Source organism: Phocoena sinus, chromosome 5 (genome assembly GCF_008692025.1).
Source record: "Phocoena sinus isolate mPhoSin1 chromosome 5, mPhoSin1.pri, whole genome shotgun sequence".
NCBI lineage: Eukaryota > Metazoa > Chordata > Mammalia > Artiodactyla > Phocoenidae > Phocoena > Phocoena sinus.
This window is the reverse complement of record NC_045767.1, coordinates 52,904,150-52,920,027: the sequence shown is the minus strand read 5'-3', so window position 1 is coordinate 52,920,027 and position 15,878 is coordinate 52,904,150. Positions and strand designations below refer to the sequence as shown.

Genomic DNA, 15,878 nt, shown 5'->3' with positions numbered 1-15,878 from the left:
CATGCTAGCCTGCCCATCTTCTTCTCTCACTGGATTATTTCTAGTGTCTTAATGGGCTTTATGGGTCTGCTCCAATCCCTCTACAGTCTATTCTCCAATACAGAGGCCAAAGAAATCTTTGACATGAACTATAACATGTCCTTTCCTACTCGAGCCTTCCCGTGTCTCCCTGTCCCACTTACAACACAATCTAAAGTCTTCCCAGAAAGAAAGAAAACTACAGGCCAATATCACTGTTGAATATAGATGCAAAAATCTTCAACAAAATACTAGCAAACAGAATCCAACAGCACATTAAATGGATCATACATTATGATCAAGTGGGATTTACCCCAGGAATGTAAGGATTCTTCATTATATGCAAATCAATCAAATTCATTATATGCAAATCAATCTTTGTTATATGCAAATATCTTCATTATATGCAAATCAATCAACGTGATACACCATATTAACAAGTTGAAGGAGAAAAACTATATGATCGTCTCAATAGATGCAGAGAAAGCTTTCGACAAAATTCAACACCCATTTATGATAAAAACCCTGCAGAAAGCAGGCATAGAGGGAACTTACCTCAACATAATAAAGGCCATATATGACAAACCCACAGCCAACATCGTCCTCAATGGTGAAACCATTTCCACTAAGGTCAGGAACAAGACAAGGATGCCCACTCTCACCTATTATTCAAAATAGTTTTGGAAGTCCTAGTCACGGCAATCAGAGAAGAAAAAGAAATAAAAGGAATACAAATTGGAAAAGACGAGGTAAAACTGTCACTGTTTGCAGATGACATGATACTATACATAGAGAATCCTAAAGATGCCACCAGAAAACTACTAGAGCTAATCAATGAATTTGGTAAAGTTGCAGGATACAAAATTAATGCACAGAAATCTCTTGCATTTCTATACACTAAGGATGAAAAATCTGAAAGAGAAATTAAGGAAACACTCCCATTTTACCATTGCAAGAAAAGAATAAAATACCTAGGAATAAACCTACCTAAGGAGACAAAAGACCTGTATGCAGAAAATTATAAGACACTGATGAAAGAAATTAAAGATGATACAAAGAGATGGAGAGATATACCATGTTCTTGGATTGGAGGAATCAACATTGTGAAAATGACTCTACTAGCCAAAGCAATCTACAGATTCAGTGCAATCCCTATCAAACTACCAATGGCACTTTTTGCAGAACTAGAACAAAATATTTCACAATTTGTATGGAAACACAAAACACCCTGAATAGCCAAGGCAATCTTGAGAAAGAAAAATGGAGCTGGAGGAATCAGGCTCCCTGACTTCAGACTATACTACAAAGCTACAGTAATCAAGACAGTATGGTACTGGCACAAAAACAGAAATATAGATCAATGGAACAGGATAGAAAGCCCAGAGATAAACCCACACACATATGGTCACCTTATCTTTGATGAAGAAGGCAAGAATATACAGTGGAGAAAAGACAGCCTCTTCAATAAGTGGTGTTGGGAATACTGGACAGCTACATGTAAAAGAACGAAATTAGAACACTCCCTAACACCATACACAAAAATAAACTCAAAATGGATTAAAGATCTAAATGTAAGGCCAGACACTATATAACTCTTAGAGGATAACATAGGCAGAACACTCTATGATATAAATCACAGCAAGATCCTTTTGACCCACCTCCTAGAGAAATGGAAATAAAAACAACAATAAACCAATGGGACCTAATGAAACATCAAAGCTTTCGCACAGCAAAGGAAACCATAAACAAGACAAAAAGACAACCCTCAGAACGGGAGAAAACACTTGCAAATGAAGCAACTGACAAAGGATTAATCTCCAAAATCTATAAGCAGTTCATGTAGCTGATTATCAAAAAAACAAACAACCCAATCCAAAAATGGGCAGAAGACGTAAATAGACATTTCTCCAAAGATATACAGATTGCCAACAAACACATGAAATAATGCTCAACATCATGAATCATTAGAGAAATGCAAATCAAAACTACAATGAGATATCATCTCACACGGTCAGAATGGCCATCATCAAAAAAAATCTACAAACAATAGATGTTGGAAAGGGTGTGGAGAAAAGGGAACCCTTTTGCACTGTTGGTGGGAATGTAAATTGATACAGCCACTGTGGAGAACAGTATGGAGGTTCCTTAAAAAACTAAAAATAGAACTACCATATGACCCAGCAATCCCACTACTGGGCATATACCCTGAGAAAACCATAATTCAAAAGGAGTCATGTACCAGAATGTTCATTGCAGCTCTATTTACAATAGCCAGGACATGGAAGCAACCTAAGTGTCCATCATTGGATGAATGGATAAAGAAGATGTGGCACATATATGCAATGCAATATTACTCAGCCATAAAAAGGAAAGAAACTCAGTTATTTGTAGTGAGGTGGATGGACCTAGAGTCTGTCATACAGAGTGAAGTAAGTCAGAAAGAGAAAAACAAATACTGTATGCTAACACATATATATATGGAATCTAAAAAAAAAAAAAAAGGTCAAAGAACCTAGGGGCAAGACCGGAATTAAGATGCAGACCTACTAGAGAATGGACTTGAGGATACGGGGAAGGGGAAGGGTAAGCTGTGACAAAGTGAGAGAATGGCATGGACATATATACACTACGAAATGTAAAATAGATAGCTAGTGGGAAGCAGCCGCATAGCACAGGGAGATCAGCTTGATGCTTTGTGACCGCCTGGAGGGGTGGAACAGGGAGGGTGGGAGGGAGGGAGACGCAGGAGGGAAGAGATACCAGGACATATGTATATGTATAACTGACTCACTTTGTTATAAAGCAGAAACAGACACACCATTGTAAAGCAATTATACTCCAATAAAGATGTTAAAAAATAAATAAATAAAAAAGTCTTCCCAGGCCGTCCACATGTGGCTGGTCTAACCTCATTTCCTTCACTCCAGCCACATCAGCCCTCCTGCTGTTCTATAAACTTGGATATGTTCCTATCCCAGGGCCACTGACCTTGCTGATCCCTCTTCCTGCATGGCACGGGTATGGTACAACTTCCTTCCTTGCTTCACTCAGATCTCTGCTCGAATATTATCTCCTCTGAAAAAGCTTCCCTGACCATTTGGGGGCTGTTTAACACATTATTTTATCTTGTTTTCCTTTTTTCATGCTCATCACCACATAACATTGTTGTATATTTTTTACTTTTCCCATTGTCTATAGACCATAAGTTCCATGAGGGAGGGTTTATCTTGTTCACTGGGTCTAGTAAATTCCTGATACCCAAAAGGAATCTGATGCATTTTATTGAAACAAATGATATTCAAATGGCTCCATTCCAAGCAGGTCAATGTAGGAGTGGCCACTGGAGGATGATAGGGAGTAGCAGGGCTACGGGCGGGGCGCAATGGCTAGAGCTTGCCCTGCCCTAAAATATTCATGCAAAGAGAGAAGCTCACATGCAATCAAAGCTAATCTAACAAAAAATGCCACTGTGATGACAAAACCAGAATCCTTCAACAGGCTACCAATGGAGGGGCTGGGGCTAAATTTTAAAACTCAGAGAACATTAGAGTTGTGATCTTTAAGATCTTTGAGACCTTCCTCATTAAACAAATGTAAATGTGGTTACTTGGGCCCCATTGGCATGGAAATGAGATGGCCTACAGTGATGTTAGTAGAACAGTTACCACGCTCTACAGAAGCTTTGATTTTCTTATTCTTCCCTTTATTATGTTGTGGCAACCTGATGTTCAAAACTTTAGTGACTTGTCCAGGGTAACTGTAATTTGGGGCCAAGCCAGGGAAGGTCAAGGATTTTCTGAACCTAGCACAGGGGTCATCTTCCTACCTGAAATAGGAATTCTTTATGAGGCCCTGTAGAGGCTACATGGATTGAATTGTTGAAACACAGAAAAGCGCTTGGCAACTGTGGAGAAGAGCAGATGTGGAGGAAACTTCAGTCAGGAAGGAGGGGCAAGGTGATGGCCCTTGGCTTACCCATCCCACCCTGCACCAGATGGTATATTAGTATAAATCCTCTACTTTGAACCAAAGCCAGCTTTTACTGAGATTTATGTACTTGAAGGCAAGACAATTTCATAACTTCAGATTCAGTGAGGCTTCCTATTCTCAAGCTGCCCTCTGCTTACTGGGAGAATCTGAGCTGATATATAACCTAAACATGGCACTGGATTAGGGGACCTTGCAAACAAAGGTTACTTGGGCACCACTGGCATGGAAATGAGATGCTATGGAGATGTTAGTAGAACAGTTATCACGCTCTACAGAAGCTTTGATTTTCTTATTTTTCCCTTTATTATGTTGTGAGCATTTTTCTTTGTCATTAAATTTTCTTTGAAGTTGTTGAGGCCACAACTTGCATATGCCTCTTCCCAATCTTGCTGAGAGCTCCCCCTCCCTCTCCAGACTGCCCTGCATCTTGCAAAAAGAGAGCTGTGTATGGGGAGCTAGGTGGTTCTCTCCTGCGTTAATAGGGTCTTGTGAGTGCTTCCCTAAGGATGAGGTGGCCTTGAACACCCTAAGGAGGACTACCCTCCCCTCCTATCCTAAATCTCCAAAAGCTTTAGGATGGGGTGGGGAAAGGAGGTCATGTAATTCTGGAGGCAATGCCAGGGGCAACCCCAAGACTCCAACTCAGGCAGGGCCCTTCCCACACACTGCCTGGGGGAGGTGGGGAATGAGCACCTGTTGAGTAAATAGAATATCCCCGAGGCTCTTGAAATCACCATATTTGCCAAGAGTGGAGTAACACGTGATGGCCCAGGGTTTGGATTTATCTCATTTAATCTTCATCATCAGCTTATAAACTTGATCCCATCCACATTTTGCAGAGTACCTAAAATCACACAGCTAGTAATGGCAAAGCACAGGAACCCAGGATACCAAGACCTATTGCTTTTCATCTCTAAACTTTGTGACAAACCACAAGACTCATCATTTAATTTTCATAACCTAGGCAGTCCAGTCATTTAATCTCCATCTTACAGATGAAGAGCTTGGGCTCAGAGAGGCTTCCATAGTTTGCCCAAAGTTACAAAGTTAGTTTCCGGTCCAATCAGAATTCAGACCCAGATTAACTGCTGCTCCAATGGGACACAAGCTCTTGAACAGGTGTCCCCCAGTGAGGAGCTCAGTGACAGACGAGAACACCACTGTTATTCTAGGCACAGGGACTCTCCCCTTTGCTCTACTTCCTCCTTGATGGATCACCGTGACCTCCTTCATCACTATCTGCCAAGCATGGGGTCCCCTGACACCCCACCCTCCTCCACCTACCCTGAGACCAGCTCTGTTCACCCAGGACTTAAGGAAACTAAGCACACTGTGGTTCTAGGTCCCTGGGACCCCACAGCTGTCTTCGTAAAGGGAAGGATGCAATTGGAAAGAGCTGGAAACTGCTGCCACCCGAGAAAGAGGAAGATATTAGGCATTACACAGGGTGAGCCAAGATGTAGCCTAGCCTTCAGCCTCTCTAAATCTCCACTACCCGGCTCCCACCTCAGCGTTCAACAGCCCCACTCATGCCAGCTCCCCCGCTAAACACAGCTGGAAGAGGGGATGCTACTGGCACCAAGTGGGTAGAGTCTAGGTTTGCTGCTAAACAGCTTGCACTGCACAGCCCCCCACGAAGAATGATCCAGCCACAAATGTGATTAGTGCCAAGGTCGAGAAATCCCAAGCTAGAGTGTTTCTGTTTTCTTCAAAATGAATGGAGACTGCCACTCTGCAACTTATTCCCTAATTCTCTGTTCCATCTACTATGTGGCACTGGTCTCTACTCCTGTTTAGGAGGCTCATAGTGTAAAGATTAATTAATTGATCACTTCAAGAGACATAGAAGGGACTTCCCTGGTGGTGCAGTGGTTAAGAATCTGCCTGCCAATGCAGGGGACACGGGTTCCATCCCTGGTCCAGGAAGATCCCACGTGCCACGGAGCAACAAAGCCCGTGCGCCACAACTACTGAGCTTGCACTCGAGAGCCCGCGAGCCACAACTACTGAGCCCGCGTCCTGCAACTACTGAAGCCCGCGTGCCTAGAGCCCGCGCTCCGCAACAAGAAAAGCCACCACAATGAGAAGCCCGCACACCGCAACGAAGAGTAGCCCCCGCTCGCCACAACTAGAGAAAGCCCACGCGCAGCAACGAAGACCCAATGCAGCCAAAAATAAGTAAATAAATAAATACATTTATTTTTTAAAAGAAGAGAGACATAGGAAAGTGACCTGAAGGAAGGTCAAACGATCAATTTCTTCTTCCAGAACCCAGGGTAACAGATGAAGGGAGTTTGAAAGAAATTTGAAATGCCTGATATGACAATATGGAGCCTGTGTGGAAACATTCAGGCTGCCTCTTGGACTATAATATAGTATGTGGGACCTAGGCATTCTAATATATCCAAACATCCTCCTGCAAGGCTGCTGACCTTTGTGCCTGGGACCAGAGAAGCTTCAGCTAATGGTCAGTTTTGGAAACCAAGCTCTGATAATCCAAGCGATTTCTGTTCTTAAGTCCTCATCCATCTCAACCTTTCTAGTTGTATTGACATTTCTGATAAATGCTCCTTTCTTGAGACTGTGGCTTCTATGACATTGCACTGTTCTGGCTCAATTTGTGCTGGTTGACCCCTGCCCCCCACGACTCATTCATCCCCTTTGAACAAGTTCTCCTCTCTTCTTTCTCTAAATTCAATGTTAACCCCACTTGGGGGTCATAAGTTGGGGTGCGCGGGCCTCTTACAGCCTTGCTGCTGTCACGGGCGTGGCCCAAGATTGTTGTGGACTCAGCAGAACCTTGAGGGATCCCATCCGACATTCTGGTACTACCTGTGAGCTGTGGGGTGCCACCAGAGTGGACCACATAAAAGAAGAAAGAATTCCATCAAGTTCAAGGTCTTCTTTGTGGTTAAACAGAAAAGATATTTAAGTATCCTGAGAACAAAAAACCTGAAGTTCAGGAAATCAAATCTGATTTTTTAAAAAATGTAATCTTAAAATGTAGCAATGTGGGTGGAGATACAGATTCCTGGGATTACTCCTTCTAGATTGTTGGAGCCCATAAGATAATGACTATGAAAAAAAGCTCATGACTGGAATGACATGGATTTTTTTCCCTTGATGGGTAAACAAAATTAACCCTGGGGGAGGTTCAGAATTAAGAAGAGCTGCAAAGTAAATCAAACCTAGAATAGCAACATTTTTGTGATAAATTTAGAAATAATCTGTACCTATCTGTTCTTTTAATATCTTGAAGTGTTACATACAATTTAGCATATTAGTATTTTCAATAGGTTAACCCAGAGATTTTAATTTAAAATAGGTAATTGCATAATTGATTTAGACTTGAGTTTAAATCGAATTTTTTTAAAAATAATTTTTTAAATAATATTTATTTACTTATTTTGGTTGCACCTTGTCTCAGTTCCAGCAGGTGGGCTCCTTAGTTGCAGCACGTGGGCTCCTTAGTTGTGGCATTCGAACTTTTAGTTGCGGTAGGCATGTGGGATCTAGTTCCCTGACCAGGGATCAAACCCGGGCTCCTTGCATTGGGAGTGCAGAGTTTATGCACTGTGCCACCAGGGAAGTCCCTAAAATTGAAATTTTATTCAGTTCATAAATCATATTGGAACACTTAAGAGTACTTAAAATCTATCATTTTAAGGTTTAATTTGTTACATTTATAAAAATGACGTAAATATCTTGGAAGGTTTGTTATATTTGGCAATTGCAATAACTTAAAGAAACCAAACATATTGCAAGTATAAATGAAGCTTAAAATGTAAATAAAGTGATTTTAAAATTAGTTGTTTAAACTTTGGTAGATTTATAAATAGTAAAAAGATATTTATAAACTGAATTTAAGATGAGCAAAAAGAAGGGTTTTCAAAATTTGAAACTTGAACAAATTTAAAATGAGATTTTAAAAACAAAAATCGGGCTTCCCTGGTGACGAAGTAGTTGAGAATCCACCTGCCAATGCAGGGGACACGGGTTCGATCCCCGGTCCGGCAAGATACCACATGCCACGGAGCAACTAAGCCCGTGCACCACAACTATTGAACCTGCACTCTAGAGCCTGCGAGCCACAACTACTGAGCCCGTGTGCCACAACTACTGAAGCCCACACGCCCTAGAGCCTGTGCTCCACAACAAGAGAAGCCACCAGAGTGAGAAGCCCGTGCACCACAACAAAGAGTAGCCCCCGCTTGCCGCAACTAGAGAAAGCCCGTGTGCAGCAACGAAGACTCAATGCAGCCAAAAATAAATAAATAAATTTATTTAAAATAAATAAATAAAATAAAAATAAAGACTGAAATCTTTTCAGAATAATCCTTTCCATACACAAAAGCCAGTCTCTAGGGCACACAAAAGATAAACAAACAAAAAACACTCATTTGACAACTGAGTTGAACTTGAATGCAAGTTTTTCCAGAGTATATGGATCTGTGCATTTTTCTAGGGACTGGGTCCCATCTTTTCTCATATCCACAGGGTCTTTGACCCCAAAAGTTTAAGAATCTCTCACTGTGGAAGGAGTGACTTGTACCTCTCTTTTCCCAGCCCTATGGATCCGGCTGCCCTGGAGCATCACCTGGACACCCCACCAGCACCCCATATGCAACAGTCTGCAAAACCGTTTTATCAGAGACCCTCCCAAACCAGTCCCTCCCACAGAGATCCCTCTCTACTCTGCAACCCAGATGCTGTCACCCTTCATGGGCCCTCTTCTTTACCAAAAGATCCAACCATTTACCTAATTCTATTGATCTCTCTATTAGCTTTCCCTAGCCTATTGATTTCTGCAGCTGCCTGATCTATTGATCAATTCCAATTGATTCTATTGCAAATCAATAGAATTATGTAATTAGTTGGCTATTTATTTCCCCTTTGCCACAAAGATCCAAACTGCCCCCAAAACCCTAGCGATTCTTCCCTGTGAGTGTTCCCTGCGTTTTCCTTTCTCCCAATCCTCACAGAAGCATCAGTATTGCATCAGACCGATGCTTCTCCCTGCCATCCCGAGTGACTTTCTCCAAAATAGCTCTCAGGTATATTGCTCTAGAGCTTTCTGTGGCTCCCTGCTACTCCAGTAGAGATTTAATCACCCAGGCATTTGGTGACTTCATGCAAACTCTGAAAGTCAAGACAAGGGCAGACTCCTGTGTGCAGCTGTTCCCACCTCCATCTTCCACATGTGGGGAATGCCCTTGGAGTGTCCTTAACTTTGCCTCTGGAAATCCCATTTTCCTTCAGGACTTAGCCTACTCGGGGACCCTCTTTTCCTTTGAACGACTCAGATAATACTTAATCACATGTCCTCCTTCTGCTGCTGTGTCCTCCAGCCCTTAAATACTCAAAGCTCCTGGAGGAGGGAAACCATTCCCTCTGCAGATTTGAAACCTGTGAAGGGAGGCCCTGCTTCCACTCATTTATTAAGTACCGACTGTGTGCCAGGCACTGTTCTACATGTTGGGGAGAATGAGGGAAAGAAAGTTCCTGCTATCAAGGAGTTTCATCTTGGGGGGAGCAGAGAGGAGGTGAAAGGCAATAAATAAACAAAAACACATACAATTGCTTTAGTAGTGACACATACATAAGGAGAATATAACAGAGTTATGGGATAAAGCGTGACAATTTTGGGGGGAGGCCAGTATAGATCTGGGTGGTGGGAGAGTCCTTTCTGAGATGGTGACATTTGCACCAAGACCTGAATGATAAGAAGCAGGCTTCATGTGGAGATCTGGGGGCAGCATCCTGGGAAGAGGGGACAGTGAGGGCAGATGTGCGTGGGGTGATGGGACTTGTCATAATGAGGTGGTGGTCCCAGTTTGGTGACTGAGGAAGTGCTGTACCAGAGAGGTGAGACTGAGGCCACAGCCCATCATACAAGGCCTTGAGAGGATGTGCTGAGGGCTGCCTGTGGGTTCAAGTGCATTGGAGGGTGTCAAGCAGAAGGTGCTATCCCGGGTCAGCTTACTCTGCCACTGTATGGAGCATGGCTGTGGGTCCAGAGCAAAGCAGGGAGGCCAGCTAGGAGAATATGCAGTAGTGCAAACTGGACTAGAGTGGCCACATCAGATTAGGGTGACCGACTGCTCCAGCTGGACTGGGACTAAGGGGTTTCCCGGAACATGGGACCTTTAGTGCTAAAATGGAAAAATCCCTGGCCTGGGTGGTTGGTCATCCTAGGCCACCATGCTTGGAGGCAAGACCACCTGACTCGCTGATGGATGGGATGGAAGGAAAAGAGAGAAATCTACAGAGACTGCCAGGAATTAGCTTGAATAGCTGGGTAGATGGTGATGCCGTTTACTGGGATAGGGTGGATGAGAGAGAAACAAGTTCAGGGATAAAATCAAGAGATTGACTTTCTGAGCACCCCAAAATGAGCTCCATAAATCTCTACCAAGTGGCAAAACCACTATAATAACTTGGGAGAGAACTACTGATATCCCGTATCTACAGAGGACTAAAGTGGATACAAAAATAGGCATCCAGTCCATAGCAAAATCACTCTGGAATTGCTTAATTGCTGGCTAACAGTCACAGGTGAGCCAACCTTCCGAGAACGCATCCATTTCCTGCAGATGCGACGTTAACGAAGTCCAGAAGTGGACTGGGGGCTGCACATACCCTGGCTTCTGCAGTCTTGTGACAGACCTCACCCCCAACAATTTGTGATGGTTGCCAATATAATTCAAGATGAAGATGGGAGGTCATAGGGAGGGGTCACATCTAGTTACCACAGTAGCATCCTTCTCTGTCTCCCCTCTCCCCTCCAGGATCCTCCAGCCCAGCTCCAATTCAGCGCTCTTTCCTCTGTTAGACAACAGCTTTCCCTTTTCTCTGACTCCAGCTGTCAGTGATGCTCTGGGTCTGCAGCCTGTACAGCAAGCTGGCTTCTTGAAGCATTTCTCAACAGAGATGGTCCTCTCTCCCGCTGATGCTAAGAGAAAACACTCTCTTGTCTCCTGTTACAGCCTTCCCCTTGCTAGCCATGCACTTCTCTTGGAGGGAATACCACTTCTTGGAATTCCTCTAAGCCCAGCCATTCCTTCTGCTTTGCAGCAGCTACTCCTACTTCTCCTAGAGATTCCCCGCCCACTTGCCCAAAGCAAAGTAAGACCAGAAGGACAGGTCCCAGGTCCCAACTGGTGGGAGGGGGAGAAGGGGGTGGCCTCCCTGTCTCCATTGACCTGCCTGGAGCAGTTCATGCTTTTCCCTCAGCAGGGGAGTAGTGACCCTCACTGACACTGATCCTTTCTTTATTTAAATTGTGTTATTTTGTTCATCTTGAATTTTTTACACTAATTTTGATTATTTTTAAAATGCTGCATTAAAATATTATTTCTCTTGATTACCGAGTGTACGGCCCCCGCCTTAAACTTTGTGCCCAAGGTGAGTATCTCACTCATTTCACCCTGGCCTGGACCTTCTGCTTTTTTGGGAGGTGGATCCTTCCATTTTAAAACCAGGATGGTCCTGGGAAAATTGGGAAGAGTTGGTCAGCCCTAGACTGCCAGAAATCAAATCCTGGTGTGGCTGCTCTGTAGCTAGGGACAACCTCTCTGAGTTTCCACAGCCTCATCTACACAGCAGGAATGGAGCAGCAACTACCTCAGAGAGTGGCAATTGTGAGCTCATCTGTAGTGAGCTTGTTACAGAGCCTGGCACATAGCAAATGCTTCAAAATATTAGCGGTGATGGTGATTCATTGAGTGTCTGCCACGGGCCAACGTCTGTGCCGGGGACAGTGCGTCCAGTGGTGCTAGTGACAGACACAGCCTTGCCCTGCAGGGGCCCGGGTTCTAGTGGGGAAGTCAGACCATGAACAGGTAATATCAAGAATTATTTGTGGGGACTTCCCTCGTGGTGCAGTGGTTAAGAATCCGCCTGCCAATACAGGGGACTGGGTTCGATCCCTGGTCCGGGAAGATCTCACACGCTGCGGAGCAACTAAGCCTGTGCGCCACGACTACTGAGCCTGTGCTCTAGAGCCTGTGAGCCACAACTACTGAGCCTGCGTGCCACAACTACTGAAGCCCACACACCTAGAGCCCGTGCTCAGCAACAAGAGAAGCCACCGCAATAAGACCACGTGTCGCAGTGAAGAGTAGCCCCCGCTCGCTGTGACTAGAGAAAGCCCACGCACAGCAACAAAGACTCAACGCAGCCAAAAATAAATAAATAAATAAATAAAATGGTTAACTTAAAAAAAAGAATAAAGTTTAAACTCAAGTTTAAGAAAAAAGAATTATTTGTGTAACACACGTGCCTGAGAATGTCCCATAGACGCATGTGACGTCATGTCACCCTCTCAACCTCCCAACCCACTTGTAAAGGAGGTTCTTTCATTGCCCCCAGATCTTTTAGACGGGGTCAATCAGTGCAAGACCAGGACTTGGATGAGATCCCACAAGGAGCGAGAGACAGATTAGGGATCCCACACCTGCCCTCAGAGCTGATCTTCGTCCCCCTGCCCCTCGGCAGCTCTGGGAGGTGCCCAGAGCAGCTAGGATTCAGGAGGAATGAACCCCAGCTCATACTGTCTTACAGAAAATTCCTGACACCAACAACAGCTAGTGTTCATCAGGCAGGTTCTCCCCTAGAGGATGCAAATTACCCATTACCTCTGGCTGCTTTTCCGTGATGGAGCTGGCTGCCTGGGGAAAAGGAAAACATCGTACTGCCTACCCTTTTGCACTTCTGAACTTTGAGCCATCTGAATATCATTACTACCTATTCCAAAATAAATGCTAATATTAAAGTTCAAAAAGCAAAAAGAAGACTTACGAATTATCTTCAAGAGAATCCCAGAGTGGATTAGCCCCTCAACGAGGTCGGTTTCAGCAAAATCTCTGGTGGGTCCCCCAGAAGAGTCTTCCCTGGCTGGTGAGGGGAACCACCCTCTCTCGGGTTAATTCACCCCTTGGGCCGCATTCCAGATTCCCTGGATATATGAGTTTCTGTTAATCTCAGACAGACAGACCTGGAGTGACAGTGGGCCTAGAAGGTTTTCCTCAGGGCCCCAAATGATCCAGACTCAAGAACAAGCTTCACAGGACAGCTCCCGAAGAATGCAGAGGAGCTGTAACTGGCCTGACCACTCTCTCGGTTCATTGGAGGGGAAAAAGGAACACCGCAGCCAATAGCTCACATTTGGGATTAACTATAGAATCCAAGGTGACACCAGACCCACAGCCCTTCTGAGGGAAGATCACGTCCTTCCTTCTGGCTGGGTGAGAAACTCAGAATAAAGGATTTTTCTAAACTAAAACACAAGAGATGGTGTTATGAGGTGAGGAGTGTCCCAGGCAAAGAATCCAGAGACCTAAGGGCAGGTCCGGGCTCTGTTACCAACCATATTCCTGAACCTCTGAGTCTGTGGTAGGGGAGTTGGGCTGATGTCCCTCAGTCTCCTCCTGGGTTCTCACACCTCATTCTGGGCTTGTCCTCTGACTGTCTCCTCCCTCCCTGGATTCACCGTCTTGGACCGCAAGAGCTGGAGTCCTAGCTACCTGGCTGTGTTCCGGGGCACGGCTCCCCACCGCAGGGAACGGGGCCTTCATTCCTTTTGTACGTCTTCCCACAGAACACACAGTCCCAAATTCTGCACATGCTCCGGCCCCCTCCCCCCACCCTCCTCCAACATCTCCGGGGCTGCCTCAACCAATGAGACAGTCACTTCTGCCTCTGGCCTCACAGGACAAGTGTCTTGCCATCTCGGTCCTGCTGAGCTGCGAGGCTGTCTGAAGACCGTCGTTACTACAGATGACCCCAGGCTAGGCCAGCCCCCCAGGGTGGGCCTGGAGACGTCAAAGCATTGCACTACTATTGAAGGCAGTTTAATACAGGCAGGGACTTACAAATTCCACAGACTGGGACCCATATCCTAGGGAAAGTCCCCAAGCCTGTCCTGCAAAGTGCTCTCCTCTCCAAATCCACATTGGTAGTGTTCAGACTGTCTCCGCCCCTCTGGCCTCAACTGATTGGAGCAAAGTAGACAACTGACTTGAGCTGGACCAATCAGTTCCTTGCCTGGAAAATTGAAATTGTGCTAGGAGATTCAGTCCAGCTGTGGCTGGACCAGTCAAGAAATCCTGAGGCTGTGGACAGCCATTTTCTACCTAGGATGCAGAGAAAGTCAGTTTTCAGGGAAAGCGAGAAATGAACGAAGCAGAAATATAAAGAGGGCTCAAAATGGGAGTTGGAGACAGTCTCGTGGGCAATCCTGTCTCTGGTCAGTTCATGTGCAAGAGCTGGCAAAGAGCAGGTTTTTGTGTTTTCAGTATCCAGCGCCCATCACCTTCCAAATTATGCCCCTGTTTCCTTTGGAGGAGTGGCCTCTCTCCACTGTGTCACCTTGCAGGGACACGTCATTCCAGGCACTGCCTCACTGTGTTGGTTGAGGAGCCAGATCCTTCTTCCCAGGGACCGCCATGTATGGTCGTATGTCCTGAGCTGAACAAACACAGTGGCAAGTGGCTGACAGGGACCGTTCACCCTAGTGGACTGGATGGTGGCTGCCTGCCCAGGCTATCCCTGCTGGGCCTCCTGCTTTTGTCTTTCCAGACAGCCTTGGGCTTTGCCCCCAACTGCAGTCAGCCATAAGCTCTGTGTGTCCCCATCACTCTTCCTTTAAATTTCCTTTCATTTTTGCAAAACCAGAGCTGCATTCTCTTGTTTACAAGTAAGAAGTCCTGATTGATATTTGCAGTTAAAACATGTGCTTGGGTTCCGTGAGACATCGGGTATACACCCCACTTCAGTGAGCTGGCGTGGATTTCCATTTCCTATGACCAAGAGTCCTTATAGGTTAGGGTAGCTCCTGGACGAGTTGTTTTACCTCTCTGAGCCTCTGTTTCCTCATCCTGAAAATGATGTTACTGATTCCTACTGTGCAGAGAAATTGGAAGAATAAAATAGCAACAGTAATAAAATACTAAAAGAATAACTTTTAGATAAATGCTTAGGATGTTCCATTAACTGTCCAAAGAGCCTACATATAGTAACTCATTCACAACAACCCTACGAAGTAAATGCTTTTAGCCTCATTTTAAAGGTTAGGAAACTGAGAATCAGAGAGGCTAAGTGATTTCCCTGACGCCACACAGCTAACAAACGCCAGCGTGCCTCATACATGTTTTGTTGTCCGGTAAATGGTAGCTATTATGTGTGTTAGTCAAAGGATTTAACGAGTCTGAGAAGTCAGTTTATGATTTAGGTAGCATCCCACGTGTGAGGGTGGGGCTGTGCAGGCCCCTTGACTGTGGCCAAGGCTGTTGCAAAATGTGAAATAACTCAGTCTGTCCCCCTCTCCCTTTACACAATCCTTCCAGTGACCTCACCACTCCCATGGCTTCAAATGTCCCCTCTATGTCCCCTGGCTCAGGCCTCTCCTGAGAGCCCAGCACAGCCACGAGCTGCCTGTTGGGCATTTCCGCTTCGATGGCCCAAGGGCCGTCCAAATTCAGCACAGCTCATGGCTGACGAGAAACACTGCATCTTTACCCTGAGCCTGCTCTGCCTCCAGAACTTCCTGCTTCACTGAATGTTGTCGCCAACCGTAAGCTTCCTAAACCATCTGCCCAGGGCTCGCCTCGCTTTCTCTCTCACCCCAAATCCATTCAATCCACCTCTAGACTCAATGCATTCTGCCTGGATAATCCTCATCTCTCCACTCCCTGAAGCAGACTGCCATCACTCCTGCCCCATCACACAGCTGCTGCGCGCCAACCTCCCGTCCGCCTCTGATCCCATCTTACAGCCAAAGTGATGCTTTTAAAACACAGATCATGCCATTTGTTGCTCTGCCTAATTTTTAGTGGCTTCCCCTTGACCCCAAGATAAAGTCCAAACCTCTT

General features: G+C 45.2%; 1 protein-coding gene across 1 annotated transcript in view; it reads right to left on the bottom strand.

Annotated features, from left to right (window-relative positions):
* SLC34A2 (solute carrier family 34 member 2) overlaps nucleotides 1-12,971 on the bottom strand; it is a 61,843-nt gene extending 48,872 nt beyond the window's left edge. The window contains exon 1 of the mRNA XM_032631747.1: nucleotides 12,808-12,971. The gene's annotated coding sequence lies outside the window, so the exon portion shown is untranslated. The remainder of the gene's footprint in view (nucleotides 1-12,807) is intronic.
* Nucleotides 12,972-15,878: the final 2,907 nt, after the last annotated feature.